Below are 20,809 nucleotides of genomic sequence, written 5' to 3' on the forward strand. Positions count from 1 at the left end.
AGAGAGAGAGAGAGAGAGAGAGAGAGAGAGAGAGAGAGAGTTGGCAGCACAGTATGTCCCAGCTTGCCACAAGCTGAGGGAGGAAACAAAATGTAATCTTTTTCCATGAATTTTAAGTAATAGACAATTCAACCGAGTACATGCTTAACTAAATGACAGCAGAGACAGAATGCAATATGGAATTTTATTGAATAGTTTGGGGTAGGCCTCGTCTCTGAGGAATGCTCCTCAGAGCCAGATGCTGATGACAGGTTGCTCTATGCTGGGAGAATGGGGATCCGATGAAGGGACTTCAGTTGGTGGTGGTGGAAGGTCGTTGGAAGGCTGTTGAAAGGAAAGTGATTATTGCAAGAGTGCGCCCATAAGTTAATCAGCAACCGTGGCGAGCCATTCTCATAGGCTAAAGTTAATAGGTGAATGACATTCTGCATGCTTGCTAATAGTAAAGGAGGAGAGACATGACGCTACCTTATAAATACCTGCCATGCTGATAAGGTACCATAGATACCTGCTATGTTGATGAGGTACCATAGATACCTGCTATGCTGATAAGGTACCATAGATACCTGCTATGCTGATAAGGTACCATAGATACCTGCTATGCTGATAAGGTACCATAGATACCTGCTATGCTGATAAGGTACCATAGATACCTGCTATGCTTATGAGGTACCATAGATACCTGCAATGCTTATGAGGTAACGTTATAACCATTAGAGAGAGTGAGTGTTTCTACCAGAAAGGTGGTTGGCCCTCTTTGATGTCACGTAGGTTGAGACGTTGCTGTTTTCATGTATAAAGCCCTTTTACAACAAGTCCCACTGTACCTAACATCGTTACTAAACTTTAGACATGCAAGCTAGCACACCCGGTCTCAGGGATGGCTAACTCTGGAAATGATTTTGGTCTCCACTGAGTTGCACCTTATATGTGGAGCAATCTTCAAAATGTTCTCAAATCTGGTGTTCTGTTGCCTCAGAAAGCTAATTGAGGTCCTTATTGCTGTTTTTTTTTTTCTTGCATTTTGTATTTATATTTTGTTTTTTGTGTGTGTTTTTTGTGTTATTTATCTAATTGGAAAAGAGACCATGGTCTCATCATGACTCCCTGGTAAAATAAAGGTAAAATAAACAAAACTAAATACATAGCTGTTGGCTTGATCCAGATTGAGGGTGAAGAGCTCTGAGTCGTACCGTGGATACTGTCGTGCACAACGAACATATGGTGGCAGAGGCCCTGATGTGTGCTCTTTCCTTGCATCCAAACTTTCCACTCGTCGCACTTTCGCAGCCGCTTTCACATCCACTTCCTCTGAAAGCCTCTTTACAACCTGACTACAGGGAGATCCTGGTTTTCTCGTGGCCCGAGATGATGCAATTTCTTTGAAGTCCTCGTCAGTGCGTAGGAGGCATCACTTTGAGGGAATGTCACTCCGTTCACAAACCCCCCCTCCTGAGACAGTGATGTTCTTGAGCCCACCCTCCTGAGACAGTGATGTTCTTGAGCCCACCCTTCCTGTGACAGTGATGTTCTTGAGCCCACCCTTCCTGTGACAGTGATGTTCTTGATCCCACCCTTCCTCAGACAGTGATGTTCTTGAGCCCACCCTCCTTTGACAGTGATGTTCTTGAGCCCACCCTTCCTGTGACAGTGATGTTCTTGAGCCCACCCTTCCTGTGACAGTGATGTTCTTGAGCCCACCCTTCCCGTGACAGTGATGTTCTTGAGCCCACCCTTCCTGAGACAGTGATGTTCTTGAGCCCACCCTCCTTTGACAGTGATGTTCTTGAGCCCACCCTTCCTGAGACAGTGATGTTCTTGAGCCCACCCTTCCTGAGACAGTCATGTTCTTGAGCCCACCCTTCCTGTGACAGTGATGTTCTTGAGCCCACCCTTCCTGTGACAGTGATGTTCTTGAGCCCACCCTTCCTGTGACAGTGATGTTCTTGAGCCCACCCTTCCTGTGACAGTGATGTTCTTGAGCCCACCCTTCCTGAGACAGTGATGTTCTTGAGCCCACCCTCCGTTGACAGTGATGTTCTTGAGCCCACCCTTCCTGAGACAGTGATGTTCTTGAGCCCACCCTTCCTCAGACAGTGATGTTCTTGAGCCCACCCTTCCTGTGACAGTGATGTTCTTGAGCCCACCCTTCCTGTGACAGTGATGTTCTTGAGCCCACCCTTCCTGAGACAGTGATGTTCTTGAGCCCACCCTTCCTGTGACAGTGATGTTCTTGAGCCCACCCTTCCTGTGACAGTGATGTTCTTGAGCCCACCCTTCCTGTGACAGTGATGTTCTTGAGCCCACCCTTCCTGTGACAGTGATGTTCTTGAGCCCACCCTTCCTGAGACAGTGATGTTCTTGAGCCCACCCTTCCTGTGACAGTGATGTTCTTGAGCCCACCCTTCCTGTGACAGTGATGTTCTTGAGCCCACCCTTCCTGTGACAGTGATGTTCTTGAGCCCACCCTTCCTGTGACAGTGATGTTCTTGAGCCCACCCTTCCTGTGACAGTGATGTTAGTATTACCCTGCTGTTCATATTGCTTCAATTAATAACAATACACCATCATAAATAGTTTCCCACATGCTTTTAATTGAAGAATTGTTTTTTGCTATTTAAATATTTATTTTTTAAATTAGCTAATTTCTAGTGTCTCTGTGTGTGTGTTAAATTGGCAGATAATGTTACCCAAATTCAGAAAACGTATTTTTAAATAATGTAAATTAACAAAATGTATGGTGGTTCACATTTATGGACTATCAAAGTAAAGAGAGTGGCACACTCCATATATAAACTCCCAGTAACTGATTGGGTATTTACCAACGTCTCGGCATTACTGTGCCTTCTTCAGGGTGTGGCCCATCAGCCTCATGGTTTCTTTTTATGGGTTTAAATGGTTATTTTATGGATATAAATAATACCATTGCTTAATATTATTACTTACATCTTGCTTTTCAGTAAATGTTACTTCAGTTAGGATTACTCAGTCACCAGGTATAGAAACCCTTTACTTCATCTGATCAACACTAACAAAACAGAATGGGTTTATGGCACTCTTGCGCCTCTCCGTGGTCACCTGCCGGTACTACTTGCCTCTTTCGCTACATTCTCCGGCCTCCCAATCTGAGGTAGCGCCTGCTTCAGATCTACACATCATAGCTGCTTTAGCAATAAACTAGGCCCAGCCCGGTGGTCAGCAACTCAGTGAACCTGCGCAGTAGTCTGTTTTTTTAACGTGCATTGCAAATTATAATAGTTCCTCAAAAATCTTAGCCTGGGCAGCCACTAGTGGCGTGGCGGCAGGTAGCCTTGAGGTTAAGAGCGTTGGACCAGTAACTGAAAGGTTGCTGATTTGAATCCCCAAGCTGACTAGGTGATGAAAACGTACGATGTGCCCTTGAGCAAGGCACAACCCTATTGCTCCTGTAAGTCGCTCTGGATAAGCACGTCTGCTAAAATATTAAATGTAGTGTGCTTAATGGATCTCCACTATTGTCTGGGCTTGATGTGGCCATGCCAACAAATACCATAAGTAATTTAAAACTGTATGTTCAGTAAGCACAACTTTTATTTTGAAACTATCAGACCAGGGGTTCCGTTTCTTTTACACCTGCTATATTAGGCTAGGGGTCAAAGTGGAAAATGGTGTTTCAGAAAGAAAGTATGCATATTTCCCATGTTTTTTCCCGACCTTCTCGCCATTAAATAAAGAAGGTGGAAAATAAAAGCCTTTGTAGTCTGAATGTGGAATGTTTTAAGTATGAACCGGTCGCCGGGGAACACAAGTGTGTTACCAGTTGGCCACATCAAGCCCAGACAATGGTGGAGATCCATAAAGCCCACTAGCGGATGTCCAGGCTAACAGTCACCAAGCCTCTGTGTAAAAGAGCAAAATATCATGATCTGGTGATCCCATATATCCAGTGGAAACATTATAAAATACCTGAATACTTTCCCTTTGCGCAAAAAACATCTCTCTGTCCTGTGGCATGGGAAACTCTGAGGGCCCAGAATAGGCTAGTTGATACAACGTTGCAAAAGCATTAGTAACAGCTTTGGGCCAGATCAAGTTGATTGATTTGATTCAATGTTGCAATATTTAACGTCATGATAGATACATAGAAAGGGAGGCAGAAAGGCGCGGTAAAGAGATGAATGCGATTGAAAGAACCTGAATTTTAAATGAGAATACTTGTCACCTTTATGTATTTTCACTTAGTTGACAATGGAAGTTATAGGCCTACTGCTGAATTGGCCTATGGTTCCATGCATGCACTAATTTCTTTAGCTGCCAATGGATCACAGTGTGTCAATGTGTCCATATGGCTGGTGCTCTTGCATTAGCTGAATTTTAACTTTTACATTTTTATTATTTTTATTCAGATTTGTATGATTAACCAAGTAACAATGATTTTGAGAAATGAAAACATCATTACTGAAAGGAAACTGTTCCACGAAAATGTGCATATGACTATCATAACTGTCACGTAGATCGGTAGAAATGGTAGGATAAATTGAAAGCTTCCCCAAACTTGAAACTAAGCCCCCCCCCCCCCCCTAAGAAGTCATTTATTTGACAATCAGATGAAAACATCATGCCCCATTAAAAGATAGGCCTAATACATTTCTACAGTTAAATTACATGTTTTTCGGCCAGACAAAATTGATTTACTGTTTAACAGATTTTCCCCCCAGAAAAGTGAGGCGAGAGAGCAAAAAAGTAAATAAAATAAAAAATAATCATTAGCTGGACAAGGATTAACAGTACTTTATCACATTGTCCTAGGCTGTATGGACAGGAACAATAGGCGAAATATTCAACTTCAGACTGATTTTCAGATTACTATTATTCATACACCAATTAACATTAATGAAAATGATTCACATAGGATGTATAATAGAATGCAATATTCTATCATATTCAAAAATTATAGAAAACAAGTTATGTATGAATGTATTATCAGTTCATTAATCTACTTAATTAATTGTATAGCCTAAAAAATTCACGAATGATTGACAATAAATCATTGTAATCAAATTAAAATGTGAATGCATAATAATGAGTTAATTACCTGAATGCATATCTATAGCCTTGGCGTTAACAAAATATTCATACAAATATGACTAGGCCTCTCATAGACTAGGCCTTGTAGAAAGAGAATCAATCAAGTTAGGTCTGCCAAATTAATGTAGCATTGGAAAAAAATACATAAATCCAGCCATAGAGTATAACCTATAATCCTGAAAAAAACACGTTGTTTATAACATGCACAATTACAAGCATCAATAAATATAGAGCAAGCTTGTTCTGCTGATTGTTCTTGTGGTAGTGTGATACATTCATCCTGCTGGTTTCAGATGTCTACAAATACCCATAAGGGAGAGGAAGTCCCGCTTGCAGACATTTGCCACCACAGGAGTTTGGCCTGCCGATGCGGGCAACAGGCCAGCTCTGAAGCGGAGGTGGTATGACCTCTTTCAGAAGGTTTGTCTTCTCAAGAGATAATGACATTTTAACTTTGTGTTCATCTGGAAAACACGCTGTGTTACTAGAAATGCCTGTCATTAAATATAGGCCTTTACTACTAACGGACAGCAACTTTATTATAACAGTTGGCATCAAATTGTCAATTCATATTGTAACAAAGAGAGTATGATCAGTGTCAACGGCCCAAGCTGTGATCTTGTCAACCAATCACAACAGGTTAAGGAAAGTTCCAGAGAGTGCTAGAGTTCATCACCCCTTGACTCCCGGTTTCTGCTTGAGAGTGTTGTAAAATGGTGAAGTCACCAGCAGGGAACTTCCTAACACAGGCGTCCTTATATATTGTTACAGATAGAGAGTTTTGCAATAAATGTCCGTGGACAACTCTGCTCGGGGGGCTTCAGCGATGCATGGATTTCACCCCCAGGATAGGTCAAATTAATAAAGCTTACAGGCTTAAACATGTATTTTCATTTCTGATTTTCTGAAATTGGATACCATACTTTAGTGTTGTCTCTGTATTCCCCCAATGTTTAAAGCAGGTTTTTCTTCCAGTGGACCTTTTGAGCCAGCACCTACAGCTCTGCCAGCACCTGCGTCTTTGTCTGCTGTTCAGACTCCTCCATGGAGGAAGGCATTACATGTTTTATCACGTTATTTTTCCTCAACTACTATGGTTCTGGAAGCCATGATAGAACACTGATTCAGATAATCCTTTTGACAGGTGACTTGGTTTCCTCCTCCGTTCATTGTAACTATTAGGTTTTTCTCTCTCTTTTGCAGTTCAATAAGCAAAGGATTTGTGGGCTCTCATGTGTCTGCAGCAAGACCAAACTGTAACTTGGCATGGAAGCCTGCTCAGATAAATAAAATACAGGCTAACCTGTCAAAAGCTTGGTTTGTATAACCTTAAATAACCTTAAAGCAACTAAACACAGCAAAAAAAGAAACGTCCTCTCACTGTCAACTGCGTTTATTTTCAGAAAACTTAACATGTGTAAATATTTGTATGAACATAACAAGAATCAACAACTGAGACGTAAACTGAACAAGTTCCACAGACATGTGACTAACAGAAGTTGAATAATTTGTCCCTGAACAAAGGGGGAGTCAAAATCAAAAGTTATAGTCAGTATCTTGTGTGGCCACCAGCTGCATTAAGTACTGCAGTGCATCTCCTCCTCATTTTGCCAGTTTTTGCTGTGAGATGTTACTCCACTCTTCCACCAAGGCACCTGCAAGTTCCCGGACATTTCTGAGGGGAATGGCCTTAGGTCATGTAAGGATAAGCCTGCAGGAAGGGTACCACATGAGGGAGGAGGATGTCTTCCCTGTAACGCACAGCATTGAGATTGCCTGCAATGATAACAAGCTCAGTCCGATGATGCTGTGACACACCGCCCCTGAGCATGACGGAACCTCCACCTCCAAATCGATCCTGCTCCAGAGTACAGGCCTCGGTGTAATGCTCATTCCTTCGACGATAAACGCGAATCCGACCATCACCCCTTATGAGACAAAACCGCAACACTTTTTGCCAGTCCTGTCTGGTCCAGCGACGGTGCGTTTGTGCCCATAGGCAACGTTGTTGCTGGTGATGTCTGGTGAGGACCTGCCTTACAACAGGCCTACAAGTCACATGTCAGCCTCTCTCAGCCTATTGCGGACAGACTGAGCACTGATGGAGGGATTGTGCATTCCTGGTGTAACTCGGGCAGTTGTTGTTGCCATCCTGTACTTGTTCCGCAGGTGTGATGTACCGATCCTGTGCAGGTGTTGTTACACGAGGTCTGCTACTGCGAGGACGATCTGCTGTCCGTCCTGTCTCCCTTAATTGCCTACCGTCTGTAAGCTGTTAATGTCTTAACGACCGCTCCAGAGGTGCGTGTTCATAAATTGTTTATGGTTCATTGAACAAGCATGGGAAACAGTGTTTAAACCCTTTACAATGAAGATCTGTGAAGTTTTTTGGATTTTGTTTACTCCCACCCCTACACAGTGTCTGTTAGTGCCCCCACCCCTACACGGGTCTGTTAGTACTCCCACCCCTACACAGGGTCTGTTAGTACTCCCACCCCTACACGGGGTCTGTTAGTGCCCCCGCCCCTACACAGGGTCTGTTAGTGCCCCCGCCCCTACACGGGGTCTGTGAGTGCCCCCGCCCCTACACGGGGTCTGTGAGTGCCCCCACCCCTACACTGGGTCTGTTAGTGCCCCCACCCCTACACGGGTCTGTTAGTACTCCCACCCCTACACGGGTCTGTTAGTACTCCCACCCCTACACAGTGTCTGTTAGTGCCCCCACCCCTACACGGGTCTGTTAGTACTCCCACCCCTACACGGGTCTGTTAGTACTCCCACCCCTACACGGGTCTGTTAGTACTCCCACCCCTACACGGGTCTGTTAGTACTCCCACCCCTACACGGGTCTGTTAGTACTCCCACCCCTACACGGGTCTGTTAGTACTCCCACCCCTACACGGGTCTGTTAGTACTCCCACCCCTACACGGGTCTGTTAGTACTCCCACCCCTACACGGGTCTGTTAGTACTCCCACCCCTACACGGGTCTGTTAGTACTCCCACCCCTACACTGGGTCTGTTAGTGCCCCCACCCCTACACGGGGTCTGTTAGTACTCCCACCCCTACACGGGGTCTGTTAGTACTCCCACCCCTACACGGGGTCTGTTAGTGCCCCCACCCCTACACGGGGTCTGTTAGTACTCCCACCCCTACACGGGTCTGTTAGTACTTCCACCCCTACACAGTGTCTGTTAGTGCCCCCACCCCTACACGGGTCTGTTAGTACTCCCACCCCTACACGGGTCTGTTACTACTCCCACCCCTACACGGGTCTGTTAGTACTCCCACCCCTACACGGGTCTGTTAGTACTCCCACCCCTACACGGGTCTGTTAGTACTCCCACCCCTACACGGGGTCTGTTAGTACTCCCACCCCTACACGGGGTCTGTTAGTACTCCCACCCCTACACGGGGTCTGTTAGTGCCCCCACCCCTACACGGGGTCTGTTAGTACTCCCACCCCTACACGGGGTCTGTTAGTACTCCCACCACTACACGGGGTCTGTTAGTGCCCCCACCCCTACACGGGGTCTGTTAGTACTCTCACCCCTACACGGGGTCTGTTAGTGCCCCCACCCCCACACGGGGTCTGTTAGTACTCCCACCCCTACACGGGGTCTGTTAGTACTCCCACCCCTACACGGGGTCTGTTAGTACTACCACCCCTACACGGGGTCTGTTAGTACTCCCACCCCTACACGGGGTCTGTTAGTACTCCCACCCCTACACGGGGTCTGTTAGTGCCCCCACCCCTACACGGGGTCTGTTAGTACTCCCACCCCTACACGGGGTCTGTTAGTGCCCCCACCCCTACACAGGGTCTGTTAGTACTCCCACCCCTACACGGGGTCTGTTAGTACTCCCACCCCTACACTGGGTCTGTTAGTACTCCCACCCCTACACTGGGTCTGTTAGTGGCATTTAACCTACTACATCATGCACTGTTGTCATTTTAGAACTAATAGCTGGAACTTACATCAATCAAAACATGGAGAAAGACAATTGCGTGTCATGCTTTATACATCACATGACTGTATTGTCGCTATTCATTAGATTTTTTCTTCATTTCCTTTATAATTTCAGCATGATGTGCCTATGAAACCTGTTCGGGTAAATATTGTAGCTTAACCTGTCAAGAGCTTGTTTGATTTCATATATTTGTTTTTTAATACTGTTAACCCTCAAATAATTTTCATATTACGTTACATAATAATCTTATACCATTTCACCTTTCTCCTGGCCCCTCTCCAGCCCTGCTAAGGACCTCTGTGAAGACCACCTCACCCTTCTCCCAGACCCCTCTGCTACAGCCTATATGAAGACCACCTCACCTTTCTCCCAGACCCCTCTGCTACAGCATATATGAAGACCACCACTGCCTCTGCTGTCTCTCAGGGCACCGCCAGCTCTGCCAGAGCCTCTGTAAATGCTCTCCACTGCTATAGCCTCAAAGAGGAACCTTTGTCATTTCTTAACTAATATCATTGCATCCATTAAAACATGGCAGAAACAAAACTACGTGTCAGTGTTTTTGATGAAGATATTGTGAGTGATCATATGAATCTATTTGTGTCTTGTTTTGCATTCTGTTTTCATTTTCAGGAGAGCTGATTGGTGCGTGGACTACCTGCTCAGGCAGACTTGGAAGCCCATGCGGGACTTGGACACTGACTCGGAGGAGACTGATTTAGTCTTCTGAATGACTTCACCACCACCACTGCTGCCAGCCCAAACTGCTTCCTGCAGTGCCAAGTCTGCTTCCACCAGTACTTGGCCTGCTTTACCCACAGCCAGCCAACTCCACCCATTCAAAAAACGCGTCACTAGTTTCCATTTAGACTCTGCTGTACTCCAGCCTTTGTTTTAAATTGTATTTCTAAAATTAGGGGCTCTATTCGATCAGATCGAGCGTTAACCTGCGGTTGCTCTTGTGTGTCACAAACCACTCCCTTCCCACTTGGCACACACTGGGTGAATCAACATTGTTTCCACGTCAGTTCAATGTCATTACGTTGAACCAACGTGGAATAAACGTTGAATTGATGTCTGTGCCCAGTGGGATGTGACGTATTTATAATTATATCAGGTAATATGCAGTCCACAAGAAACCGCAATAGATAATTGATGATTTAAGATACTGATTGTATAAACAAGGCAACGGGAGTATTGTACAGTGATAAACCAACCTCATTAGAACAACACTTTTATGTTAGGATTATGCTACAATAGTCGTTCCATTAACTCAGGTGATATCAAATTCGGCAATGTGAATTTCTTTATTTTTGGAGACAAAAGTGGTTGTTTAGAAATGTTATTTCTGGCCGAGGAGGAATTCAACCCGGGGACCTTCAGGTCCACTCTTTCTCAAACACAGGAAAAAACGAAACATTTAATGTTCATTGTTTTTCTGGTTACCAGAAAAAATTTGGAATAATAAACACTTTTATATTATGAAGAAAAACACTACATTTTTTCCATAAAAAAATAAAAAAAATCATATTTTCCTTCTTTTTCCTCCCTTTACTTCTTGCCATTCGCTCTCCCTTCTTCCCCCTTAACATACTATTGTTCCCCAGCTTTAGAGCTTGCAATGCCTGGACAGTGGGTTAGATTCCCGGGACCACACAAATGTAATACAAACTTATGCAAGCAAGACTAAGTTGCTTTGGATAAAAGTGACCTGCTAAATTGCATATATTACATTCAATTATTAAATGTTACAAGATTTGTGTAAGACCAAGAGATGGAGTCAAGACTAGAACCTGCAATTCATTCATACATACACTACCTTCTGAAAGTACTCAGACCTCTTGACTTTTCCCACATTTTGTTACATTAAAGCCTTATTCTAAAATGTCTTTAAAAAATAATTTTCCTCATCAATCTACACACAATACCCCATAATGACAAAGCAACAACAGGTTTTTAGCATTGCTGCACAGCTATTTTCAGGTCTCTCCAGAGATCGGGTTCAAGTCCGGGCTCTGGCTGTACCACTCAAGGACATTCAGAGACTTGTACCGAAGCCACTCCTGCGTTGTCTTGGCTGTGGGCTTAGGGTTGTTGTCCTGTTGGAAGGTGAACCTTCGCCCCAGTCTGAGGTCCTCCGTACCTTCAGGCTCTGATCAGGCCCTACACCCAAACAAGGGCACTGCGTTCATCCACCTCTGGCCTGCTCGCCTCCCTACCTCTGAGGAAGTACAGTTCCCGCTCAGCCCAGTCAAAACTGTTCGCTGCTCTGGCACCCCAATGGTGGAACAAACTCCCTCACGACGCCAGGTCAGCGGAGTCAATCACCACCTTCCGGAGACACCTGAAACCCCACCTCTTTAAGGAATACCTAGGATAGGATAAAGTAATCCTTCTAACCCCCCCCCCCCCTTAAAAGAGTTAGATGCACTATTGTAAAGTGGTTGTTCCACTGGATATCATAAGGTGAATGCACCAATTTGTAAGTCGCTCTGGATAAGAGCGTCTGCTAAATGACTTAAATGTAAATGTAAATGTCCTGAGTGCTCTGGAGCAAGTTTTCATCAAGGATCTCTCTGTACTTTGCTCCGTTCATCTTTTCCTCGATCCTGACTAGTCTCCCAGTCCCAACTCTGTCATGTGCCTTTTACTAAGGAGTGGCTTCCGTGTGGCCACTCTACCGTAAATGCCTAATTGGTGGAGTGCTGCAGAGATGGTCGTCCTTCTGGAATGTTTTCCCATCTCCACAGAGGAACTCTAGATCTCTGTCCGAGTGACCATCGGGTTCCTTGTCACCTCCCTGACCAAGGCCCTTCTCCCCCGATTGCTCAGTTTGTCTGGGCGGTCAGATCTAGGAAGAGTCTTGGTGGTTCCAAACTTTTTCCATGTAAGAATGATGGAGGCCACTGTGTTCTTGGGGACCTTCAATGCTGCAGAAATGTTTTGGTGTCCTTCCCCAGATCGAAAACCAAGCCATGAGGTTGTAGGAATTGGTTGTAGAGCTCGACACAATCCTGTGTCGGAGCTCTACAACCAATTCCTACAACCTCATGGCTTGGTTTTTGTCTGACATAGATTGTCAACTGTGGGACCTTATATAGACACGTGTGTGCCTTTCCAAATCATTACCACAGGTGGACTCCAATCAAATTGTAGAAACATCTCAGGATGCACCTGAGCTCAAATTCGACTCTCATAGCAAAGAGTCTGAATACTTATGTAAATAAGGTATTTCAGTTTTTTCCTTTTTTATACATTTACAAACATTTCTAAAAACCTCTTTTTGCTTTGTCATTACGGGGTGTTGTGTGTAGATTGCTGAGGATTTTTATTTATTTTAAAACCTCTTAAGTATTGACCCCTTTTTTTCCAATTTTCGCCTAAAATGACATACCCATATCTAACTGCCTGTAGCTCAGGCCCTGAAGCAAGGATATGCATATTCTTGGTACCATTTGAAAAGAAACACTTTGAAGATTGTGTAAATGTGAAAGGAATGTAGGAGAACATAACACATTAGATCTGGTAAAAGATAATACAAAGAAAAATACATTTAAATATATATTTTTGTATCATTGAAATGCAAGAGATAGGCCATAATGTATTATTCCAGATCAGGTGCAATTTAGATTTTGGGCACTAGATGGCAGCAGTGTATGTGCAAAGTTTCAGACGGATCCAAATAACAATTGCATTTCTGTTCCAAATTTTGAATCGAGACTGCCCAAATGTGCCTAATTTGTTTATTAATAACTTTTCATGTTCAAAACTGTGCACTCTTCCAAACAATAGCATGGTATTCTTTCACTGTAATAGCTACTGTAAATTGGTCAGCGCAGTTAGATTTACAAGAATTTAAGCTTTCTACCAATATCAGATATGTCTATGTCCTGGGAAATGTTCTTGTTACTTACAACCTCATGCTAATCGCATTAACCTACGTTAGCTCAACCGTCCGGCAGGGGACCCACTTAATCCATTTTAGAATAAGGCTGTAATGTAACAAAATGTGGTAAAAGTCAAGGGGTCTGAGTACTTTCCCGAAGGCACTGTACATGCATGGTCTTCCATAGTGATCAACCTTGACTTTTGCCATGAGGTGATCATGGCTCAGAGGGTTAGTGTCTTCGTCTTGTAATACATTCCAACTCATGGCAACCTGCGTTCAAATTCCACTGCTGCTTTCAGATAGACTTCTCTAGACAGTGAGGGATTGTTGGTATTGTGCCTGAACCGGATTTGGTGACTTTTAAAATGAGGGTGTATTATTTGAGAAAGTGAAAGGGTGGAAAAAGGCTTGAATCCCGGGTCATTGCTGCTTGCAGATATATTTATTATGGGTTCAGCAGAGAAGCTTATTGTATTTGTTCTCTTTGATTATTGTTATTTTCCTTCTACAGATTGGTGAACAAATGCAAATTCCCGTGAGATGGTAAGGCCTAGGAGGTTGCAACCTTGTCTGATGGTCACGGGCCACCCCCTCTCATGCATTGCCATGCCAATTAGCCACATGGTGGCGCTATAACAAACGACTGAAAATTTAAACTTTGGAATCTCACACCCCTCACACCGTTTGAGTCCTGACATTTGGTATATAGGTCCTCAAAACAAGGGACACATTTGCCTCAATGATCTATAAGGTCTGCCATGATGGATTTTAAATGTGGTTTAAAACACTTAAAAAGCTACTCCTCTGGCACCGAATGTCGATCTGCACAATACTTGATACATGACATCTAGGGACCAAGTTCTCACAAACAGTTTTTCCAGGTTAGCACCTCAAAAAACATGGCTGCTACTGACCAATAAACATTCACGTGGGCATTGTCTGGCACATAAATGCATATAACTCCCACACGGATATTCCTATTGTAACAAAACTTGGTACACAAGTTCAAAACCCTGTCAAGATTCAAGATATCTAAGCACATTCAGATCGACCACACGGTGGCGCTATAATGGCCACATGTTTATGTCTCTTTATCTGTTTGACTCAGTGTGAGGAAATGTGGTACATGCTTAGGAATATGAGTAGACTTTCTGAGACCCAGACCAAGGACTAGTGTATCGAGACCATGTCCAGATCAAGACCAGTTTAAATGGGGAAAAACAAGATCCAGTAGAATAAACTTTAGTATAGTTAGGTACACTACAGTATAGTTCAGTACAGTAGAGTCCAGTAGAGTAAACTTTAGTAGAGTTAGGTACACTACAGTATAGTTCAGTAGAGTCCAGTAGAGTACAGTTAAGGTAGAGTACAGTACATTACGGTAGAGTTCAGTATACTGTAATTTAGTACAGTATTGTGGTGAGAATGAGAACCATAGGAATAGAGAGGTAGCTATTCAAAATGGTCCTGCTCCTTTGCCAATTATATATATACATTTGCATAAAATAACTCACCAACAATAACTATTTAACTGGTCAAGCTAGAGACACCGAACCAACTTGCACATGTTCAGGCTATCCCATCTTCAAATTCTTAACTTTAGAAACTATAACTATGAATTTGCATACATTTTAATAAATTAACTCAACAACAATAACTTTTGAACCGTTTAAGCTAGACACCAAACCAACTTTCACATAGCTTCCAATTCTTCAAAAACTTTGATCAACTATAACTATAAAAATGTGCATGAATTAGCATTAAATAACTTACCAACAGTAATTGATCTCTCTCTCTCTTTTCTCCATCTCTCTCTCATAAGGTCACCTTTGGTGTTTGGACTAATATGACCGAGATTTACTATATTATCATATCATCGTATGTGACTGTCCACTGAGGAGTAATGTTCGATGTCTGATCATTCAGGCAGAGGACTTTTTAACCCTTCTGTAAGGTTATAGAGTCTAAGTTCAAAACTCATTAATTCCCACTTTGAAGTTTATTTCTCTCCTCTGTGTTATATTTGGAGGGAAAACAGAGCACATAAATGAGCTAATTGACTGGAAGTCTTTCACCTGTACTGGCTGTCTGCAGGGCTCCAGTACTGGCCTGAGTTATTCTGACGTGATAGAGCTGGCTAAGGTGGAATCTCTGTTCTTAATTCCCTCTGTGGGGAGAAGTGGAGAGTGAAGAGGAGAATAGTTCCTGCACTTATCTGATTAATTTTGACAGGTACGACACAACACTGGCCCTAACTGGACAGGCAGGAGAGAGAGCGCGAGGCGGAGAGATGGGGAGAGAGAGAGAAGCAGGGGGATGGATGGGAGGAAGAGGGAGAGAGGAGGGGAAAAGGGAGGGAGAGAGAGGGGAGCATGGGAAAGAGGGAGAGTTTGAGGATTTGGGAGTTGGCAAGATGGAGATATTGTGAAAGAGTGAAAGAGAGACAGAGGATAGAAAGAGAGTGAAAAGGAGAGAGACAGATAAAAATAGCATCCTTCTGTTCCTGAGCAAGCAGACCTCATCCCTAAGGAGGAGCATGACAGAATTGAATAGCTATATTTCTTCTTCAAAAGAGGGATGAACAAAACACTGCAATTGTCTGACATCTCTTACTCTCTCTCACTCTCTCTGTCTCTCTCTCTGAGTAGTCGCCCCATCCCAGTTTCAATTATACTGTCGATGTGTAGAATTTGATTTACAGGCATATCGTTGTTGGATTTCACTAGGAGAGGGGAGAGTTGGAGGACTAAACAGGAATAAATCAATGAGATAAGACTGTGAAAATGGGTTGGCTTTCTCTGCTGTCTCTAGGATTAACATCAGAACAGACAGATTTAAGTGTATGAACAACAACATCAGAACAGATTTAATCAGAATTTGCATAAGAGTGAGGCTTGGGACCAGGGTGTGAGTGGAATAAGTATGACCTCTCTGCCCTATCTTTCTCACAAAGCAGATACACACACGGTGAGAGAGTATGGGGTGATGATGAGGGAGGAGTAGAGAAATCTGTCTCTCAAATGGGTTCTGTCATCTTCTGAAGCAGTCACTGAATAAATAGAGACTAGGAACACGACGCATTTCAGGAGAGGGTTTGGGTTCGATATGTGTGTGGAATTAAGGAAAACAGGCACTTCCCTGAATCTGAGATCAGGGAAATCAAGTATTCTTATTTTCCCAAGTAAGTTCATTGGCAAAATATTCTCATTTGCAGCAATGACCTGTGGAATAGTTACAGGGGAGAGGAAAGACCTGGGGATGATTAGGTGGCCATGATGGTATGAGAGACAGATTGGGAATTTAGCCAGGACACCGGGGTTAACATACTCTTACGATAAGTGACATGGGATCTTGAGTGACCACAGAGAGTCAGGACACCCGTTTAACGTCCCATCCAAAAGACAGCACCCTACACAGGGCAAAGTCCTCAATCACTGCCATGGGGTATTGGGATATATATATATTTTTTAGGGCAGAGGAAAGAGTGCCTCCTTATGGCCCTGCAAAACCACTTCCAGAAGCATCTCGTCTCCCATTCAGGACCAACCCTGCTTAGCTTCAGAAGCAAGTTAGCTTTGGGTTGCAGAGAGGTATGCTGCTGGCTGTCTCGCTTCTCTTTTCTTCTCTTCACCATCTCCTCTTTCCTCTCCTATCATTCACTGTCCCATATCTGTATGACAAGAAACACAACCGAGGAGTTGGCTAAAGCACAAACTGAACTGGGATCAGGCTACTTGCCACCATAGTTGGCAGAGAAATAACATTGTCTTTTCAATGGCCCACTATGCCTGTCCCGCCGCTGGTGAACCCCGAATCAAATCAAGTTTATTTTATATAGCCCTTCGTACATCAGCTAATATCTCGAAGTGCTGTACAGAAACCCAGCCTAAAACCCCAAACAGCAAGCAATGCAGGTGTAGAAGCACGGTGGCTAGGAAAAACTCCCTAGAAAGGTCAAAACCTAGGATGAAACCTAGAGAGGAACCAGGCTATGAGGGGTGGCCAGTCCTCTTCTGGCTGTGCCGGGTGGAGATTATAACAGAACTATGCCAAGATGTTCAAAACGTTCATAAGTGACAAGCATGGTCAAATAATAATCATGAATAATTTTCAGTTGGCTTTTCATAGCCGATCATTAAGAGTTGAAAATAGCAGGTCTGGGACAGGTGGCGGTTCCATAACCGCAGGCAGAACAGTTGAAACTGGAATAGCAGCAAGGCCAGGTGGACTGGGGACAGCAAGGAGTCATCATGCCCGGTAGTCCTGACGTATGGTCCTAGGGCTCAGGTCCTCCGAGAGAGAGAAAGAGAGAGAGAAGGAGAGAATTAGAGAGAGCCAAGATTTTCAAAATGTTCATAAATGACAAGCATGGTCAAATAATAATCAGGAATAAATGTCAGTTGGCTTTTCATAGCCGATCATTAAGAGTTGAAAACAGCAGGTCTGGGACAGGTAGGGGTTCCATAACCGCAGGCAGAACAGTTGAAACTGGAATAGCAGCAAGGCCAGGCGGACTGGGGACAGCAAGGAGTCATCATGCCCGGTTTGCCGTGACGTATGGTACTAGGGCTCAGGTTCTCCGAGAGAGAGAAAGAAAGAGAGAACGAGAGAATTAGAGAGAGCATACTTAAATTCACACAGGACACTGGATAAGATAGGAGAAGTACTCCAGGTATAACCAACTGACCCTAGCCCCCGACACATAAACTACTGCAGCATAAATACTGGAGGCTGAGACAGGAGGGGTCAGTAGACACTGTGGCCCCATCAGAAGAAACCCCCGGACAGGGCCAAACAGGAAGGATATAACCCCACCCACTTTGCCAAAGCACAGCCCCCACACCACTAGAGGGATATCTTCAACCACCAACTTACAATCCTGAGACAAGGCCGAGTATAGCCCACAAAGATCTCCACCACAGCACAAACCAAGGGGGGGCGCCAACCCAGACAGGAAGATCACGTCAGTAACTCAACCCACTCAAGTGACGCACCCCTCCCAGGGACGGCATGAAAGAGCACCAGTAAGCCAGTGACTCAGCCCCTGTAATAGGGTTAGATGCAGAGAATCCCAGTGGAGAGAGGGGAACCGGCCAGGCAGAGACAGCAAGGGCGGTTCGTTGCTCCAGAGCCTTTCCGTTCACCTTCACACTCCTGGGCCAGACTACACTCAATCATATGACCTACTGAAGAGATAAGTCTTCAGTAAAGACTTAAAGGTTGAGACCGAGTCTGCGTCTCTCACATGGGTAGGCAGACCGTTCCATAAAAATGGAGATCTATAGGAGAAAGCCCTGCCTCCCGCTGTTTGCTTAGAAATTCTAGGGACAATTAGGAGGCCTGCGTCTTGTGACCGTAGCGTACGTATAGGTATGTACGGCAGGACCAACTCGGAAAGATAGGTAGGAGCAAGCCCATGTAACGCTTTATAGGTTAACAGTAAAACCTTGAAATCAGCCCTTGCCTTAACAGGAAGCCAGTGTAGGGAAGCTAGCACTGGAGTAATATGATCAAATTTCTTGGTTCTAGTCAGGATTCTAGCAGCCGTATTTAGCACTAACTGAAGTTTATTTAGTGCTTTATCCGGGTAGCCGGAAAGTAGAGCATTGCAGTAGTCTAACCTAGAAGTAACAAATGCATGGATTAATTTTTCTGCATCATTTTTGGACAGAAAATGTCTGATTTTTGCAATGTTACGTAGATGGAAAAAAGCTGTCCTTGAAACAGTCTTGATGTGTTCGTCAAAAGAGAGATCAGGGTCCAGAGTAACGCCGAGGTCCTTCACAGTTTTACTTGAGACGACTTTACAACCATCAAGATTAATTGTCAGATTTAACAGAAGATCTCTTTGTTTCTTGGGACCTAGAACAAGCATCTCTGTTTTGTCCGAGTTTAAAAGTAGAAAGTTTGCAGCCATCCACTTCCTTATGTCTGAAACACAGGCTTCTAGCGAGGGCAATTTTGGGGCTTCACCATGTTTCATTGAAATGTACAGCTGTGTGTCATCCGCATAGCAGTGAAAGTTAACATTATGTTTTCGAATAACATCCCCAAGAGGTAAAATATATAGTGAAAACAATAGTGGTCCTAAAACGGAACCTTGTGGAACACCGAAATGTACAGTTGATTTGTCAGAGGACAAACCATTCACAGAGACAAACTGATATCTTTCCGACAGGTAAGATCTAAACCAGGCCAGAACTTGTCCGTGTAGACCAATTTGGGTTTCCAGTCTCTCCAAAAGAATGTGGTGATCGATGGTGTCAAAGGCAGCACTAAGGTCTAGTAGCACGAGGACAGATGCAGAGCCTCGGTCTGACGCCATTAAAAGGTAATTTACCACCTTCACAAGTGCAGTCTCAGTGCTATGATGGGGTCTAAAACCAGACTGAAGCATTTCGTATACATTGTTTGTCTTCAGGAAGGCAGTGAGTTGCTGCGCAACAACTTTTTCTAAAATTTTTGAGAGGAATGGAAGATTCGAGATAGGCCGATAGTTTTTTATATTTTCCGGGTCAAGGTTTGGCTTTTTCAAGAGAGGCTTTATTACTGCCACTTTTAGTGAGTTTGGTACACATCCGGTGGATAGAGAGCCGTTATTATGTTCAACATAGGAGGGCCAAGCACAGGAAGCAGCTCTTTCAGTAGTTTAGTAGGAATAGGATCCAGTATGCAGCTTGAAGGTTTAGAGGCCATGATTATTTTCATCATTGTGTCAAGAGATATAGTACTAAAACACTTAAGTGTCTCTCCCGATCCCAGGCCCTGGCAGAGCTGTGCAGATCCAGGACAGCTAAGCCCTGGAGGAATATGCAGATTTAAAGAGGAGTCCGTAATTTGCTTTCTAATGATCATGATTTTTTCCTCAAAGAAGTTCATGAATTTATTACTGCTGAAGTGAAAGCCATCCTCTCTTGGGGAATGCTGCTTTTTAGTTAGCTTTGCAACAGTATCAAAAATACATTTTGGATTGTTCTTATTTTCCTCAATTAAGTTGGAAAAGTAGGATGATCGAGCAGCAGTGAGGGCTCTTCGGTACTGCACGGTACTGTCTTTCCAAGCTAGTCGGAAGACTTCCAGTTTGGTGTGGCGCCATTTCCGTTCCAATTTTCTGGAAGCTTGCTTCAAAGCTCGGGTATTTTCTGTATACAGGGAGCTAGTTGCTTATGACAAATGTTTTTCGTTTTTAGGGGTGCAACTGCATCTAGGGTATTGCGCAAGGTTAAATTGAGTTCCTCAGTTAGGTGGTTAACTGATTTTTGTCCTCTGACGTCCCTGGGTAGGCAGAAGGAGTCTGGAAGGGCGTCAAGGAATTTTTGTGTTGTCTGAGAATTTATAGCACGACTTTTGATGCTCCTTGGTTGGGGTCTGAGCAGATTATTTGTTGTGATTGCAAACGTAATAAAATGGTGGTCCGACAGTCCAGGATTATTAAGATCTACAACATTTATTCCATGGGACAAAACTAGGTCCAGAGTATGACTGTGGCAATGAGTAGGTCCAGAGACATGTTGGACAAAACCCACTGAGTCGATGATGGCTCTGACTTTTGGAGTGGGTCTGTGGACTTCTCCATATGAATATTAAAATCACCAAAAATTAGAATATGATCTGCTATGACTACAAGGTCTGATAGGAATTCAGGGAACTCAGAGAGGAACGCTGTATATGGCCCAGGAGGCCTATAAACAGTAGCTATAAAAAGTGATTAAGTAGGCTGCATAGATTTCATGACTAGAAGCTCAAAAGACGAAAACGTCATTTTTTTTGGGGTAAATTGAAATTTGCTATCGTAAATGTTAGCAACACCTCCGCCTTTGCGGGATGCACGGGGGATATGGTCACTAGTGTAACCAGGAGGTGAGGCCTCATTTAACACAG

General features: G+C 43.9%; 1 pseudogene; it reads right to left on the minus strand.

Moving 5' to 3' along the window:
- LOC139560036 (pre-mRNA-processing factor 6-like) overlaps positions 1-20,809 on the minus strand; it is a 47,288-nt pseudogene that overhangs the window by 25,351 nt on the left and 1,128 nt on the right.

This window comes from Salvelinus alpinus, chromosome 30 (genome assembly GCF_045679555.1).
Source record: "Salvelinus alpinus chromosome 30, SLU_Salpinus.1, whole genome shotgun sequence".
Taxonomy (NCBI): Eukaryota; Metazoa; Chordata; class Actinopteri; order Salmoniformes; family Salmonidae; genus Salvelinus; species Salvelinus alpinus.